The sequence below is a fragment of the Epinephelus lanceolatus genome, chromosome 1, assembly GCF_041903045.1.
Source record: "Epinephelus lanceolatus isolate andai-2023 chromosome 1, ASM4190304v1, whole genome shotgun sequence".
NCBI lineage: Eukaryota > Metazoa > Chordata > Actinopteri > Perciformes > Serranidae > Epinephelus > Epinephelus lanceolatus.
The window spans coordinates 13,467,066-13,490,352 of NC_135734.1; the positions used below are offsets into that span (position 1 = coordinate 13,467,066).

Sequence of the window (23,287 nt, forward strand, 5' to 3'; positions counted from 1 at the left end):
TCATACAAGCAGAGTGTTTTTCATGGTGTTTGGAGCAGGCAGCACAGCCAAAGAGTTAAACACTGTGAGAGCGTGCTGGCCTGAGCGAGCTTGCAGTTGTCGAAAGCAAGGCAAGAGGTGTGATGTGCAACTACACACAGTCCTTTGCAGAGCAGCTTCTACGCCTGTACGTCATCCTGCAAAACACCTCCACCCTGAGTGCCTTGTAACTGCACCAAATCTGGACATCGGTGACCTGCTGCAGTTCAAACTGAGCATCAGAATGGGGAAGAAAGGTGATTTAAGTGACTTTGGATGTAGCATGGTTGTTGGTGCCAGACAGGCTGGTCTGAGTATTTCAGAAACTGCTGATCAAGTGGGATTTTCATGCACAACCATCTCTAGGGTTTACAGAGAAAATATCCAGAGAGCAGCAGTTCTCTGGGTGAAAATGCCTTGTTGATGCCAGAGGTCAGAGGAGAATGGCCAGACTGGTTCAAGATGATAGAAAGGCAACAGTAACTCAAATAACCACTGGTTACAACCAAGGTCTGCAGAAGACCATCTCTGAGCCAACAACACGTCGAAGCTTTGGACACCAGGTGCCACTGCTGTCAGCTAAGAACAGGAAACTGAGGCTACAGTTCATATGGTCTCACTTGGACAATAGAAGATTGTAAAAACAGTGCCTGGTCCGACGAGTCTCGATTTCTGCTGCAACATTCAGACAGTAGGGTCAGAATTTGGTGTAAACAACATGAAAGCATGGATCCATCCTGCCTTGTATCACAGGTTCAGGCTGCTGGTGGTGGTGTAATGGTGTGGGGGATATTTACTTGGCACACTTTGGGCCCCTCAGTACCAACTGAGCATGGTTTAAACGCCACAGTCTACCTGAGTATTGTTGCTGACCGTGTCCATCCCTTTATGACCACAGTGTACCCATCTTCTGATGGCTACTTCCAGCAGGATAACGCGCCATGTCACAAAACTCAAATCATCTCAAACTGGTCTTTTGAACATGACACTTCACTGTTCTCCAATGGCCTCCACAGTCACCAGATCCCCAGATCTATTGATGGAACGGGAGATTCACATCATGGATGCACAGCTGACAAATCTGCAGCAACTGAGTGATGCTATCATGTCAATATGGACCAAAATCTCTGAGGAATGTTTCCAGCACCTTGTTGCATCTGTGCCTCAAAAAATCAAGGCAGTTCTGAAGGCAAAAGGAGTACAACCAAGTACTAGCAAGGTGTACCTCATAAAATGGCTGGTGAGTGTAGTCATGTAACATAACAGTTGGATTCTAAAACCATTTATTCACATAAAAACAGTCTAGCTATTTGTGCTTAGATGTCAAATATGATCTGAAAAATCAATTCCAGAGAAGTTTGGGATTTTGAGTCTAGAAATGTGTGGAATTTGTTAAGATAAAAAAGTGTCACAAACCTCGTATTCAGATGTCACCGAATGTACTACACAGTAATTGATCAGTCAGAATTGAGTATAGAGCAAAGCAATGTAAAAAAAAAATGTATTCAATATGTTAATGATTGTGCGTGATTTGTATTTTTCAGACCTCACAGTTAATCACTTTGCCTTCAGTATGTGTTTTTGTTTTCTCTTTTTTTTTCTCTCTGACTGAGACATACCAAACACACTGAGTAAACAGCGTGAGTGATAAACAACCAGTGTGCTGTCCTGTGTATTTCGTGTAATTCCCCTGTCCGACAGGCCGTTGAGCATGAGAAGACACGGATAGCCTCGGGTGACGGGAGAAAGAAACAGCAGTCACAGTGTTGTGTGTGCGGAGGTGGTGGTGGTTTTGTTTCACTCTCTCCTCAGACTTTGGTTGCGTGCCACTGCTCTCAGACCTGGAACTGTCTAAGAGTGATGAATTTATGAGTCAAAGGATGGGAACCTGCTGATCATCTCAATTGTTAGACAATTATACCCAACAAGGCACGCAACAGTGCTATGTTAAGAAAATGACTCACTGATGCACAGCATTTGTCCCCCACCTGTGAAAGTACACACTGATGATTGATTAGACATGTTTGCCTCTGCTAGACTACAATAGCTAATTATTCACACAAGAGCAATAAAAATTAATCCATAAACTATGTGTAATTATAGTGGGTTTGACAGCGTGGATATGTATCAAAGGCCAAACGTGTGCTTAAACACTGCTGACATTAATCACAGCATGAAGGCCAGTCACCAGCATGTTTTCTATAAAGCTGCAACAGTTGTATTACCAAGGTATTTATTGAACACATCCAACAGCTGCCACTCTGGGAGAAAATCTATCGGCATTAATTAGTAAAGTTCTTAACTACTCGCTTGGATGGCTTTTGAGTTCTTGGTATGTTTGCAGAGTGTGTGTGTGGCTATGTTCCTTCCTGCTGTGAGGCTGAAATGTATTTTGGTTTCCTAGAAAAAAAAGCTCTAATTTAGCTGTCATTGTAATTTACAGAACTAGATTTACTGGAAGTTGTTTGTGAGTGCGTGCAGAAACCTCACAATATGTGCTGTCACAGAGCTGCAGATGTAAATGAGGAGTCAGATCTTGATGAAATAAGTCAGGGGATCAATTTCATGTGTGGGGCAGATATGCTTATTTTGACAGACTTGGCTGGAGACATTCATTCTCATTAGTTAGTGAGAGGGTGTGAAGTTAGAAAGCTGGTTAAAATAATTTGTCCTGGAGTGCTGTATTTCTTGCTGCTCCCAATAATGTCAGTCTGAATTCTCAGCAGTTCAGGTGAAGTGTTGGTCCATCCAAATAACTAAAAAAGTTTCCGCTCACACTCCCTGTCACACCAAGCTAATGGTCAATGGTGGGCCGTTAGTAAGCATCTGTTGCCCTAGTTTTTGTGGTACGTTCCGCACCTTCAGCCCTCGTCAATTGCATCAGCCGTTTTTTGACCGATTCAGCAATCAGCATTGGAGACAACAGAGCCTGTCACTGACTGACAGTTCAGCTTAGCACACATGAGAAACAGAAGTGAGGAGGCAAACAAACAACTACTACTTTTTGGGTGCAGACAGAAATACGTATCAAGCTGCAAGTATTGAAAGGTGGTATCTGCTTGACCAGATTCATTCACTTCTCTTAGCATATTCTTTAAACCTGCAGTAACTGATTTTTTTGGCCACTTGGGTCACAAAGTAATTGTGAACGTAACCATACCATATTATCGCCTTTAAAGTTGAGATAGCAAAGTTGTTAGCAAACGGTTGTTTTTTACACATCCAGCAGTTAACAAGCATTAACATTATCCTATCTGGAGTCATGTTTCGACCACCTGATCAATGAAAGACCAATAATAACTGTCTTTTAATGCTGTTTTTGGTCTTTACCAACTCTGCAAAATATTTGTCTCTTATGCTAAATGTTCCACTATGTTCACCAGCAGCTAACTACTACATGTCTGTGCATTCACCAGCTGGTTTTATATAAGGTTTTAAAAGCTTTTCCTCTGAAAACAGCTGCTTGTGGTCGAACACGGCACCATGAGAGCGGTGGGAGTGAGCCAAAACAGTAGAGTAAGTTGTGGGTCGGACAGCTAAATAATGAGCCCAAACCAAGAAGCAGCCTCCAGGGCTGACAAAAATCAGTCCAACATAGAGGTATCAAAAACTGTAGTTCCTCTAATGGCCACTTGAGGCTGACTCCAGAAGCCAGCCAATCCCCATAGACCACCATGTTAAAATGCCCAACTTTACAGCCAAAACAAACGTGTTTACAGCCTGGTAGAAAAAACGGTTTTGGTCTCTATAGCTAATTTTCCTGTGAATTTTTTTATCACTCACCTATTCACATATTATTAAGGCTTAAAGCTATGCATATTAACTGCGTGGCCACACTGAGTGACGGGCTGTCTGCGGATAGTGTCCTTGGCTTCTCAGTCAGATCCACCCCTCTCTCCTCCACAGCTCCAGCCTCTTACCCAAATATGGTCACTTCTGGCTCCAAAAAACAAGATGGAGACAACTGAAATGCTGAACTTAAAGCTTCAAAATTGGAGTCCACAAACCAATGGATGACGTCACGGTGGCTATGTCCATTATTTTTACAGTCTATGGCCTGAACTCACGATAGAGCTCTATAAAACAATTATAATCATCTGTAAGTTCATCAAAGCGAGAACCCCACACTGTCATGTATACATTAAAAAATACTGATTATAGTCACTTTAATCACAAGTGTGTGATTTGTGAAGCTGATCTTATCAATATTTGTCTATGAACAATTAATCAAAAGAACGAGTAATGTTAAAGGTGTGACTCGTAGTAGAGCTTTATAGCATCATTCAGTGTGTTAATTTGGTTGTATGGCCCACAGCTTGACGGTTTGGGTCACACTCACTCACTGTCACAGCTTTGATCCCAGCAGCTGTTTTCAGTGAAAAAATTTCCGATAAGCTGTACAGTACCTGCCTGGCACCAAACAGCCTGCAAGGCCAGGGAGTAGCTGGTAAATATAGTGAAGCATTTAGCAGCTAACTAGCTATCTTAGGAGTTGGTGGAGACCAAAACAGAGTTAAAAGGAGAGATTTAGACTTAAATATCATAAGATGCTAATATCCATGTCTGCTGAATGTGTAAACAGGCAAATCTTTGCTTACAGGTTTCACCATATCAACTTTATCAGGATTTAATGTGTGATTTCAGCTTGTGGTAAAGAACTGTCACAACGTGGCCAAAGTAAAACTGATTAATGCAGCTTTTAATCATATAAAAAATATTTTGTCAACTTTGGATTGTATTATTCAGGTTATTGTGTGTCTGCTTGTGTACCAGATAAGTTTGACATGTTCTGCAAAATGAAAAAAACAAAAAAGGGTTTGTCAAAAGGTCTCAAAGATAATTTTGTGTTGTTATTGACCAGAAAACATGGTATCGTATTAGCCCTACTTCTGCCACCGTCTCAGTACAATGGAAGTGAATTCTGTTTGTGAAAAATGACATTCACTCAAAATGACACTGACTCTTTTCGGAAACAGTTTCCCATTACTTTCAGTTATCACCAGACGTCACTGTTTTTGAAGTGTTTTTGAATTTAACAGTTCTGGGGATTCCCTGACAAGAACTGCCCACTGGGGAGCTCCTCTGAGAACTAGCCTACATACCTTCAAAGGCATTTTTTGGGGGGGTTAACATACGCACCACCAAAAAACACTGAAGCGATGTAAGCATGGCAGTGTGTCAAGCTGTTGTTTGCCTTTTTTGTTATCTGCTGTCTACACGGTTGACAGGTTTTTAAAAATTGTGGTTGCTGCATTGGCTCATGTGTTAAACCAATCGCCGTACACTTCCTTAACTCAAGGTTCCTCTTGTGTTGGGAGTACTCTGAAATAGGAGTTAAAAAGTCCCTCAAAAGAGTGTTCTAAGAAAAAAAGGGGGTTCCTAGAACTATGAAAAGTTTACTCCGGTCCTATTGTGATGTGGAACTGACCTGATAACATTTTTTAATTAGTAGATAAGGCTAATTAATGTGACAGAATCAGACTTGCCAGTGTTATCAGATACAGCAGTTTAATACAGGAAGTAGCTGAACTTCATTTGACATTTATGTCAGATTAGTTTCTTGTTTTCAGGCCAGTGTTGTCTGTGTGTGGTAGGTGCTTCACATTCTTTGGCAACCCAGCAGGCTTTTGACAGCTGTGATAAAACCACACTGCTGGTGTTACGAGTAAATCAGAAACAGTCCCGTAACAGTCCCTCACTCCCACTTATGACTTTTAAAGTCTCTTTCTCTTTCTCTTTTGCAGACAGCTTTTAGGTTCAGTCTGTTTCTGACTAACCCCTCTGACCTTTTCGGCAGTTTCCAACACATTTAGACAAATATGTACACACCTAATTAGAATGAGATGATGCAAGGCTGTTTTGTATAACACTTCCTGCCCAAACTGTCACGTCCAGAGGATTCCGGCAACAAAGGGAGGAGAGCCCAAGCGCAGACAGACTAGGCAGACAGAAAAAGTCCAGGGATTCATTAAAAAGGCGTACATACATCGTCCTAATGGCTGGGTACTGTATAAGGTCAAAACTAAAGTGCACCATTGAGAGTACAAAGGTAAACAGGAAAAAGGTGGAGGCAGGCAGGTACCAATTCCAGGATCCAGGATTACAGAATAAAAATGCTTAAAAGCAAAGGAATGAAGTGACAATCTTGGAAGCTCTTTCTTTCAAAGCTGTCCTTCAGCTGGGGATATCATCCAATGCTGTACAAAGAATATACATTTTGTGTATGTAAGGCACAGAGACACTTTCTGTAAATTCCTTCAATTCATCCAATAGTAAGTGTCATCATCTCCTGATATAACTTAAGTGTATTTTTTATGTCATACGTAAATTGATGTACAGCAGTTGTTGGTGTTGTTGTCAGCCTTATGTATTTCACTGCTGGAAAGATGGTCTTTTCATAAATCTGGGCTGCTATAGTAGAAAGATGCAAATACTGTACTTACTAAAATTAGTGCTATGTGACCAGAGAAAACAAAGGCTGTGGCATTAACTTTTGCTCAAAAGGTGGAAAATCTACAACTACCATAATAATACAAAAATAAAAAGATGATCTGCAAATAAAAATTATGTTCCCCTGACTCCTCATATAGTGCTCCTAAAGGCATTTGCAATTGACCAATGGCTAAGCCCCGCCCTCAAACGCAATGAGCCAATCACAGTGCGTATAGCCATTCCCATATACTCGGACATTCTCTGCCTGGACATTCATTGAAATGCATTACACAGAGTCGGTTTTGTTCAGTTTTATGAGCTTTTTCTGAGATTTGAAGTTTAAAATGGTCAAACGGTGTGCATGGGGTACATGCAACTCCGACACAAGGTATCCTGAGAGGCTGGACAGCGGGGTGTATTTTATACCCTTTCCTAAACCACATCTCAACCGAGAAAAGTCCTTTGGATAAAGTTGTGCGGTAGACCACAACATCAACTCGGGAGCGTATCTATGTTTCCAGGATTCTATGTTTCCCGGGTTCTATATTCCCCACTTAACCCTGTAAAAAAGGTTCTATGTTCCCCGCTTAACCCTGCGGGAAAGATAGAACTGTTTTTGTGTAAGCGGGGAACATAGAAGCTTTTTTGCAGGGTTAAGTGGGGAACATAGAACCCGGGAAACATAGAACCCTGGAAACATAGGGATGATTCCGTTCATCATGTCACCTTGTTTGCTGGGAGTTCATTAGCCTATTTTGTTCTAGTTTTGTACTTTGGTGATCGTACATCATTGTTAGCTGTTGTCCAAAGGGCTCTAGTTAAGCTAACGTTAACTTCTGGAGCTTAGCTTCATTAACCCTATGGGCCCGAACGACGCATAGTGCGTCCAAATTCACACCTGTTCTTTTCTATGGATTCTCTCCGCAACCGTTCATCATAGCGAGAAGCCACGCATATCACGTGAAACAGCGGAATTGTAGCTTTCTGAGAAGACCAAGACAAGACTACTTGTCGGTAGTCCAATGTTTTCACAGCGAAAAAAAATGATAAAGTTACTCTAAAATTATGTATAACAGAGCTTTCATACAGCTCTGCACACACATTACTCTTGGATGCATTACTTGCGAATGCAGGCTCGCACAGAAATGCCACGCATATCACATGAAAGCGCAGGAGCAGAGCTTTCATGTGATACCACACACATCATTGTGCTGTCATCCCATCATGCTATAAATACAGATCAACTGTCTACAAAATAAAAACCTGACGAATTTCTTTACAATCCATTATACAAATCTTGTTATCAGTCACTTCATATAGTGAGGAATATCGTATCTTACCACGTCTTAGGCTTGTGTGTGTTTCTCCCTGTCTATCCACATTTGTAGTCCAGCTTTCAAGATGCAAATATCTCCATATTGTCCAGTTGACACTCCATCAAACTTTGTATGACAAGACAAGCGCACTTCACCTTTACGCACCCAGACAACTGTAGCCTAATTATGCATGCTGACAGGGCCATAGTCACCATATACATTGAGGGGGACACGTGCCCCCCCACCAATGCCCAAAATGTCCCCCCAATATATAACTGAAAGTGAAAAACAAATATTATCTTGGAGGACATCATTGCACTTGGTTGACTATTTTTCTATGATCTTAGATGTAAATATTGCATGTTTCTTTCAGATAAAACACATTTTTGACTTGTGAATGAGTCAATGGAATTTCTTGCCATAATAAAAAAAATGCTGGCAATTATGTCGGCCTGGCACAAACCACATGTTTTGGACAACTGTGAAGTTACAGAATGTCCCACCATCATGGTTCTTATATTGCCAGATTCCAGAGAGTCTCCCCTCTTCATATATGGCAGAATATGTCATTTTCCAACTTGCTATGGTGAGATACATGTAAAAATGTAAGAATTTAGTCATACAGATTTGTTTTTTTCATTGATATAAAAATTAATATCAAATACAGGCACATAGGACGACATGTAATAATGGCAAATCTGGTTAGCCCAGATTGTCCTGAAAAAACAAAAAAACAAGATATAGCATGTGTATGTAGCCTTTATAATGACTGTGATATGAGCTTAAAAGTAAAGGCAGTAAAAAATACCCCAAAAAGGCCTAGGGCTCATGGGTTAACTTATCTGTAATCGCAGAGATAATAAAGGTTGGCAAACATTATGCTGAATAATTCAGTGTAAATACTGTAGCACCAAACTAACGGAGAGACACTCTTGGTAAAGATGGTGTGGTGACAGCGAGGTTATGGACCCAAAATGCAGACAGACTGAGGGAAAAGGGTTTAACAGTTTTATTGAGCCAGAATGATGCAGAGAACAAAGGAGATCCGGAGCCCAGGTGCAGAGTGGGATAACCAGGTGAGAGTGCTGGGCTGTGGGCTGCTGTGAGGCACGGAGGGAGACACTGGAAAAAAGGTAGGAGAACGAGGGTTAAACACTCGACGAGCAAAAAACACAATCAAACTTGCAAGATTACTCAAATCACTGGAGGAATAGAGGAGCCGAGATACCACTGCGTGCAGTCGCAAATACTCTGGCACTGAGGCTAGAGGCCGTTTACACGTTGCCGGCTATTTTCATAAACGGACATTTCACCGTCTCCGTTTTCAAAAAGATCTTCGTTTACACTTACCCGTGTATATATACACAAGAGCATGCCAAACCTGTAGGTGGCAGTGTAATGAGAAGCTCAAGCCTTCCATGTATCCATTGTCACCATAGCAACATAGGTCGCACTTTTTACACAGGCGCAAGTTCCGGCGCATACTGTGACGTCAGCTGCCTATAACTCCGTTTATCTCTGTTTATCTCAGTTTACATGCAAACGCGCAACCGGAGTTTTCCAAAATCTCCACTCTGGCCGGAGTTTTTAGAAAGACTCGTTTTCAGAGGAGAAATCTCCGTTTGCGTGTAAACGAAGGGCACAAACGAAGGAAGATGTCTCCGTTTATCAAAATCACCGTGTACATGTAAACGGCCTCCTAGAGTCGGTGGCAGTCTTAAAGCTCGTTGATTGCAGATGACTCTCAGGTGTGCACACTCAGCCTCAGTGCAGGGAGGGGAGAAGCCTCTGGAGACAGGTAAACACAGCAGCACACAACCCACACAGGAAGTAGACTCCAGAAATGTTCATAAAATAAAAGCCAAAAATCCATGCTCACCACAGATGGTAAAAAGGCCCAAAAATCATCAACTGCCTCCTGCGAAATGCCTCGTACTGTGACACCTGCCATAGCGCCAGTCACTGAATGTTGATATTTTGTCCGAGTGAGTGGAGGGGTGTGTGGCTTAGCCATAGGTCAATTACTTCTTTGATGAGTAGATGCCATACTTAACACAGCAGTCAATTGACATCAGGTCAATCAGGTCATCAGATATAATGTAGAAAAGTTTTGTAGAGTAAAGTATAGACCTAAATTTTCTGTCACTATGCCTCCTATGTTAAAAGGGGAAAAACAGTCTTTCTTATCAATTTAGGTTTTTTAGAAGTATTTTCTATATACATTAAGCTCCTAAATAGACATTTCTGTCAGTGCTGATTTGAGTGGGTGGAGCATGTCGGGTGGTATCCACATGAATGCCAGAACCAAAGGTTTCCCAGCAGAACAATGCACTGGAACAAAATAATCAAAGTTATTCACTTCACCTGTCAGTGGTTTTAATGTTTTGGCTGATGGGTGTATAACCCCATTCATGGGATGTTAATTCACAGGATATACTAACTGTTGTATGAGGATACGCTGATAAAGTATCTTCTTATCTGATTTTATTGATCTCCTAAAATGAAAATACTCAATAAAAGCTCAACATAACCTTATTGATATTGATGTCTGTTACATGTTAATAGTGAAGTTGCTATTGACACTGTAACTAGCAACAAATAACAATACTGTATTCTCAGCAGAGGAGCTGATGACTACTAATGAAGACTCAAAGAGCTAAGATCTAAAGCTAAAATCATTCGTAATTTACAACCTTGATTCCAAAAAAGTTAAAACACTGTGTAAAACATAAATAAAAACTGAATGCAAAATCCTTTCTAACCTATAATCCATTAGATAAAGTACAAAGACAAGACATTTAATACTCAAATTGATAACTTTATTGTTTTTTGTAAATATACAGTCATTCTGAATTTAATTTCTGCAACATGTTCCAAAAAGGTTGGGACAGGGGAGACAAAAGACTGGGAAGGTTGTGGGATGCCCAAAGAACACCTGTAAAGAACATTCCACAGGTAAACAGATCATTTGGTAACAGGTGATAATCTCTACTCGGTACAAAAGGGGCATCCGCAAAGGATTCAGTCGTTCACAAACAAGCATGGCACAAGGTTCACCACTCTGTGCAAAACTGTGTGGGCAAATAGTCCAGCAGTGGAAGAACATTTTAATGCACAATTCAAAGTAATGTAGCAATTTCATCTTCTACAATCCATAATATCATCAAAAGATTCAGAGAATTCAGAGATATTTCTAAACTCAAAGGACAGGGCTGAAAACCAATCCTGAATGCCCGTGACCTTTGACCCCTCAGGGTGCACTGCATTAAAGCCGCTACAAGGAACTTTTAACTGGATATGCAAAAGTCTCTAGTTTCTGCTGATGTCTGTGTGTGACCTACAACGGCAAATGAGACCATCGGTGTGAAGATAAGCTATTTCTATATAGTGTATATCCATACCTTTAGGAAACTGTGTCCGGGTCCGCCCCAGGTCGCTTCCAGGACAAAGCGATTTACGGCACTCAGACAGCACACGTCATCTTACCTAGCTGCTTACATTTAGTGACTCTTATAAATAGTCGCTATTCCTCCTCCTTGACCCGATGTCTGCGGGGAGTTAAAATAGCAGCAATCATTGGGTAAAAGTTCTGTGAAAGCGCTGGACTCACCAACAGTCAGCCACGTCTCAGTCACACAGAGAAAACCCAATCCTCGGGAAGTCAGGAAATCCTTCAGGATAAACGTTTTGTTCGCTAGCGATCTAGCATTTACCAGCCCAATCCTGGCAGGAGCCGGTCCACGGCGTTAGCTGTCCAGGGAGCCACACACAGAGGCCGCAGGTTGCGCAGATTCACCCCACACCAGTGGGGACGAGGAGAGCAGGGGCCGCGGGGCTGGAACACCTCATCCGGGCCGACGACAGGTACCAGCCAGGCGTTGACAGGGTCCAGCGAGTGCTGAGAAATAAAGAGGCGAGGCACCACTCCGTACTCCAAGAAGCCGTGGAAGTGCTTGCCAAACAGGCCTTCAGCCTTACCAGCCAACCGCTGCGTTTACCCTGGCGGCAGTGGCGCTTATGCCAGAGAGTTGGAGCTGGGGCGCGGCAGAGGTGAGCTGGGATCCCCGATAGGAGCGGGGGCAAAGTTTTCCCGTCTTGTTGTTTCATTCATCCCCAAAACAAACACATGCGCGAGCCAGGTAAGCGTCTTTACGACAATACACTCTAGAGTTCATGGGAAATGTAGGCTTCATTCCGGCAAAACACTACCACTTTTGTCCACAGGGTCGCCAAAATCAACTCAAAATGAAAGTTCCTTGTAGGGGCTTTAAGAACCAAAAGGGGCTCAGGAACACTTTGGAAAACCATTGTCAGGTGTTGCTGCATCTACAAATGCAAGTTAAGACTCTTCCATGCAAAATGAAAGCAATTTTCTCTGGAAAGCCATCCAGAGACATCGCTGACTTCTCTTAGCCTGAGCTCATATGAGATGGACAGACACAAAATGGAGAGGTGTGCTGTGGTCTGATGAGTCCACGCTTCAGATAGTTTTTGGAAATCATAGACATCATATCCTCCAGGCTGAAGAGGAAGAAGGACCATCCAGAATTTTACCAGCTCAAATATAAAAGCCAGCGTCTGTGATGGTATGGGGGTGTGTTAGTGCCCATGGCATCATGGGTAACTTCACATCTGTGAAGGCACCATGAATGCTGAAAGGCACATACAGGTTTTGGAGCAACATATGCTGCCATCCAGATGATGTCTATTTCAGGTACATCCCTGCTTATTCCAACAAGACAATGAGACACAGTCTGCACCTGTAAGAAGTGTGACTTCACAGTAAAAAAGTGCAGATGCAGTCCTCTCAGTCCAGTATCTCCAGATCTGTCTGCCATTATAAAAATGTGTGGCGCATTATGAAGCACAAAATACGACAATGGAGACCCTTAAGTCATATATCAAGCAAGAATCAGAAAGAATTTCACTTTCAAAACTTAAACAATTAGTGTCCTCAGTTCACAAACACTTCCTGACTGTTGTTAAAATTAAAGGTGATGTAACACAGTGGTAAATGTGAGGCTGTTCCAACTTTTTCAGAGCAGATTGCAGGCATCAAATTCAGACCAAGTCTATATTTACAAATAATAAGAATAAAATAATAATAATAATAATAATAATAATAATAATAATAGTAATAACAACAATTTACATTTTACCCCACATAAACATGCAGTTGTTTAAAGACTGGTCAGAGTTTGTGACCTCATGAGGTGTTGCTTAGTAGCTGTCAAACGCCTTGCTTGATTTCATCATAATATATTCTGTCATTTTATGCTTAAAACTCACATGCATTTATTTACCGATGAAAACAAGAAGATCTTTGTGGCATTGTGAAAATGTGAAAATGATGATATATATAGGTGATGATGGAGCAGGAGGTTCATTTTAAATTTAATTTCAAATTTAAGCATTAGAAGCATTATTTACCTCCACACATACACCATTAACTTGAAAGCAGCTTGTCAAATCATACATCTGAGTCGTGTGTGGACAAAAGGAGAAAAAAATCCTTGACAAAATTTTTCTCACATTGGTATTTATTCTTTTTGTACCTGATGCAACATTTTCTTTCAGCTCATGGGGGACGCTGGTTAGTTTCAACGTCATATGAAATGTGGTTTATCTCAAATTTAGATAAACCACAGATAACATTTAGCATTCCACACGTTAAATATGAAAAGCACCTCGATGGGAGGACATACACACTGGTCATGGGCACGCTATATGCATTGACTTTTATGTGCTGACCTTTTGCTCACCCTCCCATATGGAAAAACACAGCCCTTCTCAAATGTAAAGGAAAACAACTACGCTGACATCTAAAGCACAGAAAACACACACTTAACAGCAGACCGTGGCTTGCTGCACATGTGATGGTCTATGAGTCAAAGAGATTCCTTTGGAGACCCAGGGCAGTCTTTTGGCCAAACATAGAGTCCCAGTAATCCGGTCTGGCCTCATCAACCTCAAACATAACTTCAAATTCATTCACAACGTGAGCATAACACAGACTTTAAACCACAAAATAACAGAGATCTGACTTGTTAACAAGGAGGCTTTCGACTTGTTAAAGGCACATTTGACAGAGCTGACCTTAGTGATGCATAGTCTATTAGTTTTTGAGTAATTGATTGTATTTTTCAAGTAACATGTCTGACACTGCCACGCAATACAGTATTCAGCTTGATAGAATGATGATACATGATGACAGATGATACAGTTGTAAATAATGGAGAAGAGAGTCCTGATGAAGACACAAAACACGTGACTGTATCTCGACTTCTCTCCTTATGTCATGTGTGGTTCATGTTGGGAGGATGCTGACACACACTGGCTTCGGCTTCCCCATCCATTTTTTTCCCTTCTTAACCCAATGTGTATTTTTCCAGTCCGAGACTGAACTTGTTTTCACATTCTTATTTATTCTTTTTGTACCTAATGAGACATTTTCTTTTCACTCACGGCGGATGGTGGTTAGTTTCAACGACATATGGGATGATGTTTTCCTCAATATGTTAAAATTTAGAATTGCTCCCATTACGCATTGAAAGCACCTCAATGGGAGGATAAATGCACTGATGACATGCACACTATGCATTGACTCTCATGTGCTGACCTTTTGCTTACCCTCCCATATGGAAAACCACTGCATGTCTCAAATGTAAAAACAAATAAATCCGTTGACATCTAAAGCACAGAAAGCATATACTTAACATTTTGCCCAAGAGACTGTGGCTTGCTTATGGTCAGTTAGACGAATGAGTTCCTTTGGAGACTCAGAGCAGTTGTTCAAACATAGAGTTCCAGTAATCTGGTCCGGTAACACGAATTTGCTGTCAGTAAGTGCTATGGCAGCATTTGATCCATTACACCCACTGCTGGGGAGTTAAACATTAATCGGTTAACTGCTGAGAATATTTCTCACCTGTTATGCATGGGACGTCAGTCTATAGGTTAATTTAACTTCTCAGTTTGCTGCACACTGCACATCACCTGGGTCTGGTGGGAGCTAGCTGGCAGCGCATTGAGTGATTACCGCTAGTTATGCCATCCCAACTTTGGAAACATTGTTAACTTTGGGGGTCTCCATAAACTTCAGTTGGTCCAGAATTCAGTTCTCATATCATTACTAGAACTTCCTCCATGAATTATATCACTCCTGTCTTTCAGCAACTTCACTGGCTTCCTGTTAAATACTGTGTCGATTTTAAGATTATGTTTCTCACCTTAAAAGGGATAGTTTGGATTTTTTGAAGTGGGACTCATCCATAGTCAGTGTATTACATACAGGAGATGGCAGTCAACTACCAAAACAAATCAATATCAGTCTCTGTGGATAGGGGTCCGTCCCAAGTCTCTTATTTTTATAGTGCTACTGCTAGCTCCTCGCTTGAACCGGAAGTTGTTCGAGGTCCGCCATCTTCTAGGCCATCCCAAGTCTCTTATTTGTGCAGCGAGGAGCTAGCGGCAAGCTTTAAGCAGCTACGAGCTAGGATGGTCAAGAGCTTCCTATCCGGAAGGGTTTTTCAGCTGAATGCCATGACGTGTAAATACCCGCCCCCTACATCTGGCTCATTTGAATGAGATGGTGGAGAAACAGTACAAGAGTAAGTACCTGTTACATGCATTCTTTGCAATGAATCGCTGACTATGTTGAATGATGGTGAGTTAATTGAATGATAGTGCTCATCACAGTGACAGTGGAATAGCAGGGCTACACACTGTTCTGTAATTGCACAAACTTTGACAAATGACTCAATAACAATGGTAATACATGCAAAAGTGTGTGACCAGAGTAATGACGGCGGGGGGTGGGGGCTGTTTTGGTCAGCAAATATAATGAGACTTGGGATGTACCCATAGTAACGCCAGACACTGGCTGCTTTACAGAGCAGATCCAGCGGTGCCGCTGTCATCATGAATGGACATCGCTTCACGTGACGCTTCAGTGGAAAGGACGTCTCATGTCTCTTAAACTGACAATGCTCGCTCATCGCTCCTAGCGCTAGCGCCTCATATTTTTTCCTAGGTGGGAGGGGCTAAACAGCTAGCAAAGTCAGCTAAGTAAGATAACTAGCAGTAATTTAAGAGACTTGGGATGGACCCTATATTGAGAATATTTTCACCTCTTTACCTTGCTGTTAGACAACCCTTCCCTTTGACATAGGGGTGACAACAGAAGTAAGGTTATGATAAGTTATTTGTTTTGGGGTAACTAACATTATTACTGAAATTTTATTAGTAATTTGTTACACTTTTCATTTCTGGGAAAAGCAATGTTATTAATATAATGCTGCCCAAAACTGCTGCTCACATTGTGATTGTTTATAAAGTTATGTTTGAGGCTGATGAAACCAGACCTGACCACTTTGAGTCTTATGTTTGGACAAATGACTGCTTTGGGTCTCCAAAGGAACTCATTCATCTAACAGACAAGGTCAAACCACAGTCTCCTGGGTAAAGTCATGGATGCAAGAATGGTGAAAAAAAGACAGTTCCTCAAAGCAACAGTTTTGTATCATATGTTAATAACAAACATATGTATTTTAACCCAGACCATGTTTTTTCTAAACCCATCCAAATATTTTCGTTTCCTAAACCAAATGAAATAGTTTTGGTGCAACTGTGCCTGTTTCACAATGTTAACCACATGTTTAGAACTGTGACCGTTAACGATCATATAAAACCTATTCTGTTGTTTAGGTAAGACAATAATGGGGTAGGAATTAACGACTGATGAGCTTGTCTGGGTCTGAGGACTGCTTTTTGTAAGTTAAGTGAACATATCCCAAACAATCCACTAGCTGTCTGTTCTGTGTGTCTGTCAAAGAAATTTGGTGGTAATACACAGCCCAGGCTCTGTGAATGGGAAACAAAGTGGCTTAGCTCAAGCCACACAACACTACTCGTTCATGCTGGTGCACAGGACAGAGGGAATGTCGATGGATGTACAAAGATAAAGGCAGTGGGAGCAGAGGGGGCAATAAAAACCAAGCTTCTGAAAGGCCTGACACGAGAGGTGTATTTGTTTGGGTGCTGAGTTCAAATATTTGCGACCTCTCTCCAAAATCGCTGACTCTTTGACCTTTAATTGGAAAGCTGTGGTGTAGCCTGTTCAGGGCCCAAAACAAAAAGTCACAGAAAACAGGAGGAATAATCTGTCACAGACTCTGGTTGCAATTTTTATTGTATTATTAATGCTTTTAAGTCATGCCAGCAGCAAGGATGTGTATCACTTTAAGACAACACAGAAATGCTGACTGATTGAATGGAATGAATAATAAATTGGTTGTGTATCTCTGGCAGAATGAGAATTGCACAGTGATTCTGTGACAATGTAAAACAAGCAAAAGGTCATGAAACCTCATCTACAGTACTAATCAACATAACACAGGCCCTGCACTGAGACAGACCTCCTCTGTTAGACTTTGCTTTGAAAAATGCAGTGAAAACAACCAGATAATGACTAGAACAAATCAGAGAGAAATAAACAGTCAGATAGCATGAGGTCTATCAAATTCACCTTCCATGCACCATCTGAGCTGTCTTGGTAGGAAAGAGCAGCTGGTTATTTTTACTTGAATCAAACTCATTACGTTTTTTGGTTGTTGTTCGAGGTTTATTGCCATAATAATTCTCTTTGTTTCCCAGGATACAGACTAAATGACATTTGCTGACAGTCATGTAAAATAATTGGGGCAATAAACTCAAACTTTCCTGCAAATTATCATTTGAAAAGCATCTAGCCTGTGACAGAAAAGATATTTTAATGTCCTCTCATGGAGGTGACTGTTCTGTGTTAGTACTTCTGGACCTCAGTTCTGCTTTCGGCAAATAGACCATCAAATTCTCATTAACAGGTTCCGCAATTGCGTTGGTATATCAGGCAAAGCATTGGACTGGTTTGCTTCATATCTCTCTGACGGGATTTTGTCCATCTCTTTTGGTGAGTTTGAATAAGATTCTCTTATTCTTTCTATATTTGCTGCCATTGGGATAAATAATAAACAGATATAGTATAACATTGCATATCATTTATATGCAGATGATATGCAGCTCCACTTCTCATTCAAACATAGTGGGCTCTAGTTTCGCAGACCGGGCGAGGCGGAGGTGCAGCGCACCTGTGCTTCACCAACTGGGTGTGGCCAGGCGGATTTTGTAAGTTTGGCACACCCTGGCGTAGCTACTCCTCTATCCCACCATCGTCCCTCCTACCAGCGCAAGTCGGAAAGAGGAAGGAGAGAAGGTGTGGAGTGGGTTTTACACACATCACACCAATCAAATGAGCCCCTCTCCTCGCCCTTAAATGCGCCGTGCGAAGGTGTAATGAGAGTTTACTCAATTTGCCATGGCAGAAGAGAGCAGCAGCGTCAGACGGCCAAACTTCTCCCAGGAGGAAACTGATGTTTTGGTCTGGGAGGTCCAAGCTTGCAGTGTCCGAATATACGGAACTGCGAGCAGACCTCCACGGGCTGATGATGCAAAGGTAGCCTGGGAGGAGGTCACCACAATTGTAAATCAATGTTGCGTTTCTCTCGTGCGCGCGCTCTCTCTTTCTCTCTCACAGTCTCACTCTGTGCAGACATTTATTACAACTTCAAAGAGTTAAGGATCTTTTGCTCACCTTTTATGACACTTGAAGACAGAGCATACTGACATCGGGGTCACAACCTCAAGTGTCTCAACATAATGTGATATGGTGGTATGATACGAGGCTGTGGTCCCTCTGGGCTAGTGTTCTGCCTAGAGAATGATAACCATGTAATGGAGGTGAGTTTCAGTAAAAAAAACAGATGAGAAAAGCAATGGTTTCCATGTATTTGTGCATGTTCAATTATAGTGGCAGGGCTGCCAAAGGTTCCTAACCTCTCTTGGTAGGTAAAGCCATATTGAGGGTCAGAAAATTCCTGTGGGTCCAGTGTTTTTAAACAAACTAAAGTGTATGCACATTGCAATAAATGCAAAACATTATAAGCACAGAGCAATTTCTGTAAATTCCTCTTTGACTGATGTAAATCATTTTGTACTGAACTGTTCATTGTGTGTTTGTGTTTTCATTATCCTCACAGTGGCCTCTTCTTCACTTCAAGGACAAGCTTGTAGCCACCACAATAACACAAACAAGTCATAGCAACAATGATGGAGGAAAGCAGTAAGACGCCACTGTATCAACCTTATGTGGCCCAACCATTACCTTGTTTGTTCCATTGCTGCTTCTGTCTGTTGACTGTCAGTCCCTACCAAGAGTAAACACGGAGAAAACATTAACCAGAAGTCTCAATCCTGATAGGTTCATATATCCTTCTATAAACACATCCGCATTTATGAGGAGGCTGTAGGGGCTGTCACCATCACATCCACCACAGGATGTGGTATATCCACACACTCAGAACATTTTCCTAGGTGCTCTCATTGTCTTCTATAACATCTTTCCAATTCACTATCTATGGGGCGCTCGTGAATCCAATCTCATTCTCACACTCAAATGAGAGCGCAGTTGTTCAAAGAAACAAAGCATTCTATTTCTATGTTAGATCATGAACTGATAATGTAATCACACATTTACTCCAACTGGCCCTCGCTGCTTCACCTCCCTAGACAGAGTGCCCAGATGCCTGGCAACTCCGAGAGAATGGTGTTCTGGATAACCGAACACTAGATTCAAACAGCGTTCTGAATTTACAAATGGTGCACTTTGTGCCAGAGTGCACTCCAGCGCTCGGAATGAGTATTTCCGAACACAACCCAAGTAGCAGCTACAGAATTTACATTTTTTGACATCACAAATTTGTGCTTTAGCACCCTAGTTTTTGGATTTGGGGAAAAGTTGCTCATGTTTATTGATGCTTTTGGACTGCCTTAGACCATAGGAATGATATGTATGAATTGTAAAAATGGGCGTTGTTCCACTTTAACATCTTCACATCTATATGCGTTACATTAATGCACATCTTTGGGATGCATATTCTTTTTATGCTTTGTGCTGCAAACCTCTCCTGATTCCTTAGACAATTTCTGCCAAAACTACCACTTATACAAACTTTGTTTTTTATGGTATTCTTTTCCCCATATTTTTTATTGTAATTTAATTTGATTACATATTTATATTTATAGAAATATTTCATGTTTTTGATTTATTTTTCAATATTGACTTTTATTTTTTAAAGATTTACTATGTTTATGTTATGCACTAAAACATCAAAGCATGAACAATTCCTGAAAATTAAATCCATGTCACTGATTTTGATTATATCTGATTTATTTAACCTCAGAAAGGCCTTTGAAAAATCATCTTCTCTGAAGCAAATGTGGAAAAAGTTTGGTTGGATCACAGAAACTTTCTGATCCTTATTAAAGTTAAATTTCTGCATAGTCTATTATTTTAATCAACAACAAATCCACTGTGTCTCTGCTGAGCCCTCTGAGTTTTGGATGAGGAAATATTGTATTTGCATACTTTGTGAATCTACAACTTATGGAATGATACATGTTGTTTATCATATTGTTACACAGTATATAGAGTTTTACACATATAACTTATACCTAGCACAACACTAGCTGATCCTGGTGCTGTGAATAGGCATTTGGGTAGAAAATATTCAGTGTTTAAAATGTTGTTGCATGAAAAAAAGTTTTCACACTGATAGCAAAAAATAATAATATTTGAGACTAAAAAAAGTTTTGAGAGAAAGTATTTTGTCATAGAATATATAAAAAAAATAATTTTATGTTTAATAAAATAATATAATATTTTTTGCTATCAGTGTGAAAACATTTTCTCTCTCTCAAAAAAAAAAAGTTTCTCTCAAAACATTTTTCTTCTCTCTCTCAAAACCTAAGTCTTTGCTCTCGTGTCAGGATTTTGCTCTCACTGTGAAAATAATGTCATGGGCAGGGCCACGTTCCTATTGGCTAGTCTCAATCGAATTGACAGCTAGGTGAGGATCGTCTTGGGAGTCGAATTCAGCTGAATCATTCATCCACCATGATGGATTCACCGGCATAGATGCGCTGCGTTATTTGGGAGCGGATATGCATACATTAACGTTATGCATGTGTGGCCAAATGGAGAGGAGAGGGAAATGAACCGACAACACCACCAGTGGAATTGCACCCCAGGGAATACACTCAAACCTGTAGATTACTCTTAACAACAGAAGGTCACACAGATTCGTACACTGGTAAATATGGGGACAGGAGACGGACTTCCACATATAACACAAAGGTCCAAAGCCGCATGAATGCACAGCCGCGTTACAGTGTGCTTTAATTAGTCTGTGAAAAACCGGCAGAAAAGCAGTGGAAAACGGAGCGGCCGCACCGGGGCTGGAGGCCGTGGATAGCCGTCCTTCAGGATGCCCAGCTGATGGCCCACGTCACCAGGCTACGGAGTGCAGCCCCACACAGTGCGCAGAGGAGGAGAAGAAGCCACAAGCTGTGGCCTCAGCTACAGCAGGACAGAGAGCAGGACAACCTGTTAACATAAAGTTAACACAACTAGCAGAAGTAGAAATAAAAAAAACAGAGCGAGCTTACCGGAGCAAAGGGAGCTTAAGCTCAGCGCACAGCTCAAACCCAGTCACCGTCTCGCAGTGAGGAAGAGCAGACACCAGGCTTTTCAAAGTCCCCTCCGAAGCTGCACACAACAGGAACGGCCAACGCCGCTGTAAAGCGAAGAGTCACGGCAGCTGTGACACCATAATATGCTTTAACAGTACACAAACATTGCAGCACCCATGCCTACCTTATGAGTCCCAAGTTTGGGTACAGAAACCGGAGCACGACACACACAAAGCACGCCAACCGGAGCACGACACACACAGCCCTCGCCAGGTAAACGCCAGGTAGAAGTGAGCGCGCCCGTGAGGGGAAGACCAAATAACGCAGGTGCCACCACTGCGCAATTAGGCTCCGACAGTTGGAAATTAGGCCCAGCTGATGCCAGTTAAGGGCGGAGGTGTAGCATTGCTCACCCTGCCACACATGGAATGTTGGAAGAAAAAAGCACCGTAGTAAAGTAACGTTAATGGGATAACCTAGCTAGATGTAAAGTAAACACTAGCTGGTTAGTACAGTTAATAACACAATCGCGGTAAAATAACATTAGGTGAGAAAAGGGATTCATTATAGGAATGATTTTGATAACCAACTTGCTCAGCTAGCTACCAATCAATTGTATGTGTCACCATCTTACCCAAACATTGGAGTCTCCACTCCCAAATAACGCAGCACATCTATGCCGGTGAATCCACCATGGTGGATGAATGATTCAGTTGAATTCAACTCCCAAGACGATCCTCACCTAGCTGTCAATTCGATTGAGACTGGCCAATAGGAACGTGGCCCCGCCCATGACATTATTTTCACAGTGAGCAAAATCCTGACACGACAGCAAAGACTTAGGTTTTGAGAGAGAGAAGAAAAATGTTTTGAGAGAAACAATTTTTTTTGAGAGAAAATGTTTTCACACTGATAGCAAAAAAATAATATTTGAGAGTAAAAAAAAGTTTTTTGAGAGAGTTTTTTTCTTGGAAATCTTTTTTTAAATCTCAAATTATTATTTTTTTTATATTCTATGACAAAATACTTTCTCTCAAAACTTTTTTTAGTCTCAAATATTATTATTTTTTGCTATCAGTGTGAAAACTTTTTCTCTCAAATATTTTTTTTTCTCTCATATCATTTATTTTCTCGCATGTAATAAAGACACAAATATAGCTCCATATTACCATAGCATAACCCTCCAGTAGTGTTAATTTATCCAGGAGACTTTTCTATGCTGAGGAACATTGAGAATATTATGGTGAAAAATTCCATGAACATCTGCCTTTTCAACACCTGTGGTAATCTATAGTATCTACCTCAGCCCAAGGCCAGATGCAGTGTCATCGACATGAGTAACAGGTGTTCCGCGGGATTTCAACCAGCTCCTGAGAAAAAGGGCAGGATTTATAATACACCTCCTGCCTCCAGGCAAAAGATCAAGCACTGCAGCTTTTAAAGGGGTCTGCTCGAACACATCTGCAGTCGTGGTGAGATTTTATCACACAGATTTGTGGTGTTACTTAGAAGAATCTGCTCTGGACACTTAATCTCATAACAATGTGGTCGGCCTCACAGCAAAATAAACAGTTTTCAAACCAAAGCCACAATCAGCCAGGCACTGCAGGGAAAACTCGTGGGAATTGCAGGAAATAAGAGATCCCCTACTCAAAAAATGCTTTATAATGTAAATGCCACAATATATTGTATTATTATGTAACATTCCCAGTGCTCACACACAGACACATATACATGTGGATTCACAGGCTCCTTAGCTCTCTCTGTGGAATTACTCAAAAAAGAATGTCTTTGATGTGGGTGTAAGATCGAGATCAGGGAGGTCACATTGAAGCTGTGCTGTCTTAAAGCACCAGACAAAAGTCTAAACAACAGCTCAAGTCATTTTTCTTTAAGTCTGCACTCCTTATAACTGAATACTGTAAGATGTTTAAAACAAATGTCATATATCACAA

General features: G+C 41.2%; 1 long non-coding RNA gene across 3 annotated transcripts; it reads right to left on the reverse strand.

Annotated features, from left to right (window-relative positions):
* Window positions 1-8,760: 8,760 nt before the first annotated feature.
* On the reverse strand, window positions 8,761-22,132 carry LOC144458345 (uncharacterized). 3 transcript variants are annotated; one of them, XR_013487842.1, is made up of 5 exons: window positions 21,967-22,132; window positions 21,517-21,746; window positions 21,309-21,436; window positions 18,397-21,219; window positions 8,761-8,888 (listed from the first exon to the last, which is right to left on the reverse strand). It is a non-coding gene; the product is annotated as an uncharacterized LOC144458345 (long non-coding RNA). The 3 variants fall into 3 exon arrangements; XR_013487844.1 differs by lacking the exon at window positions 8,761-8,888 and having other exon boundaries at window positions 14,189-18,515; window positions 18,967-21,219; XR_013487841.1 differs by lacking the exon at window positions 8,761-8,888 and having other exon boundaries at window positions 14,189-21,219.
* Window positions 22,133-23,287: the final 1,155 nt, after the last annotated feature.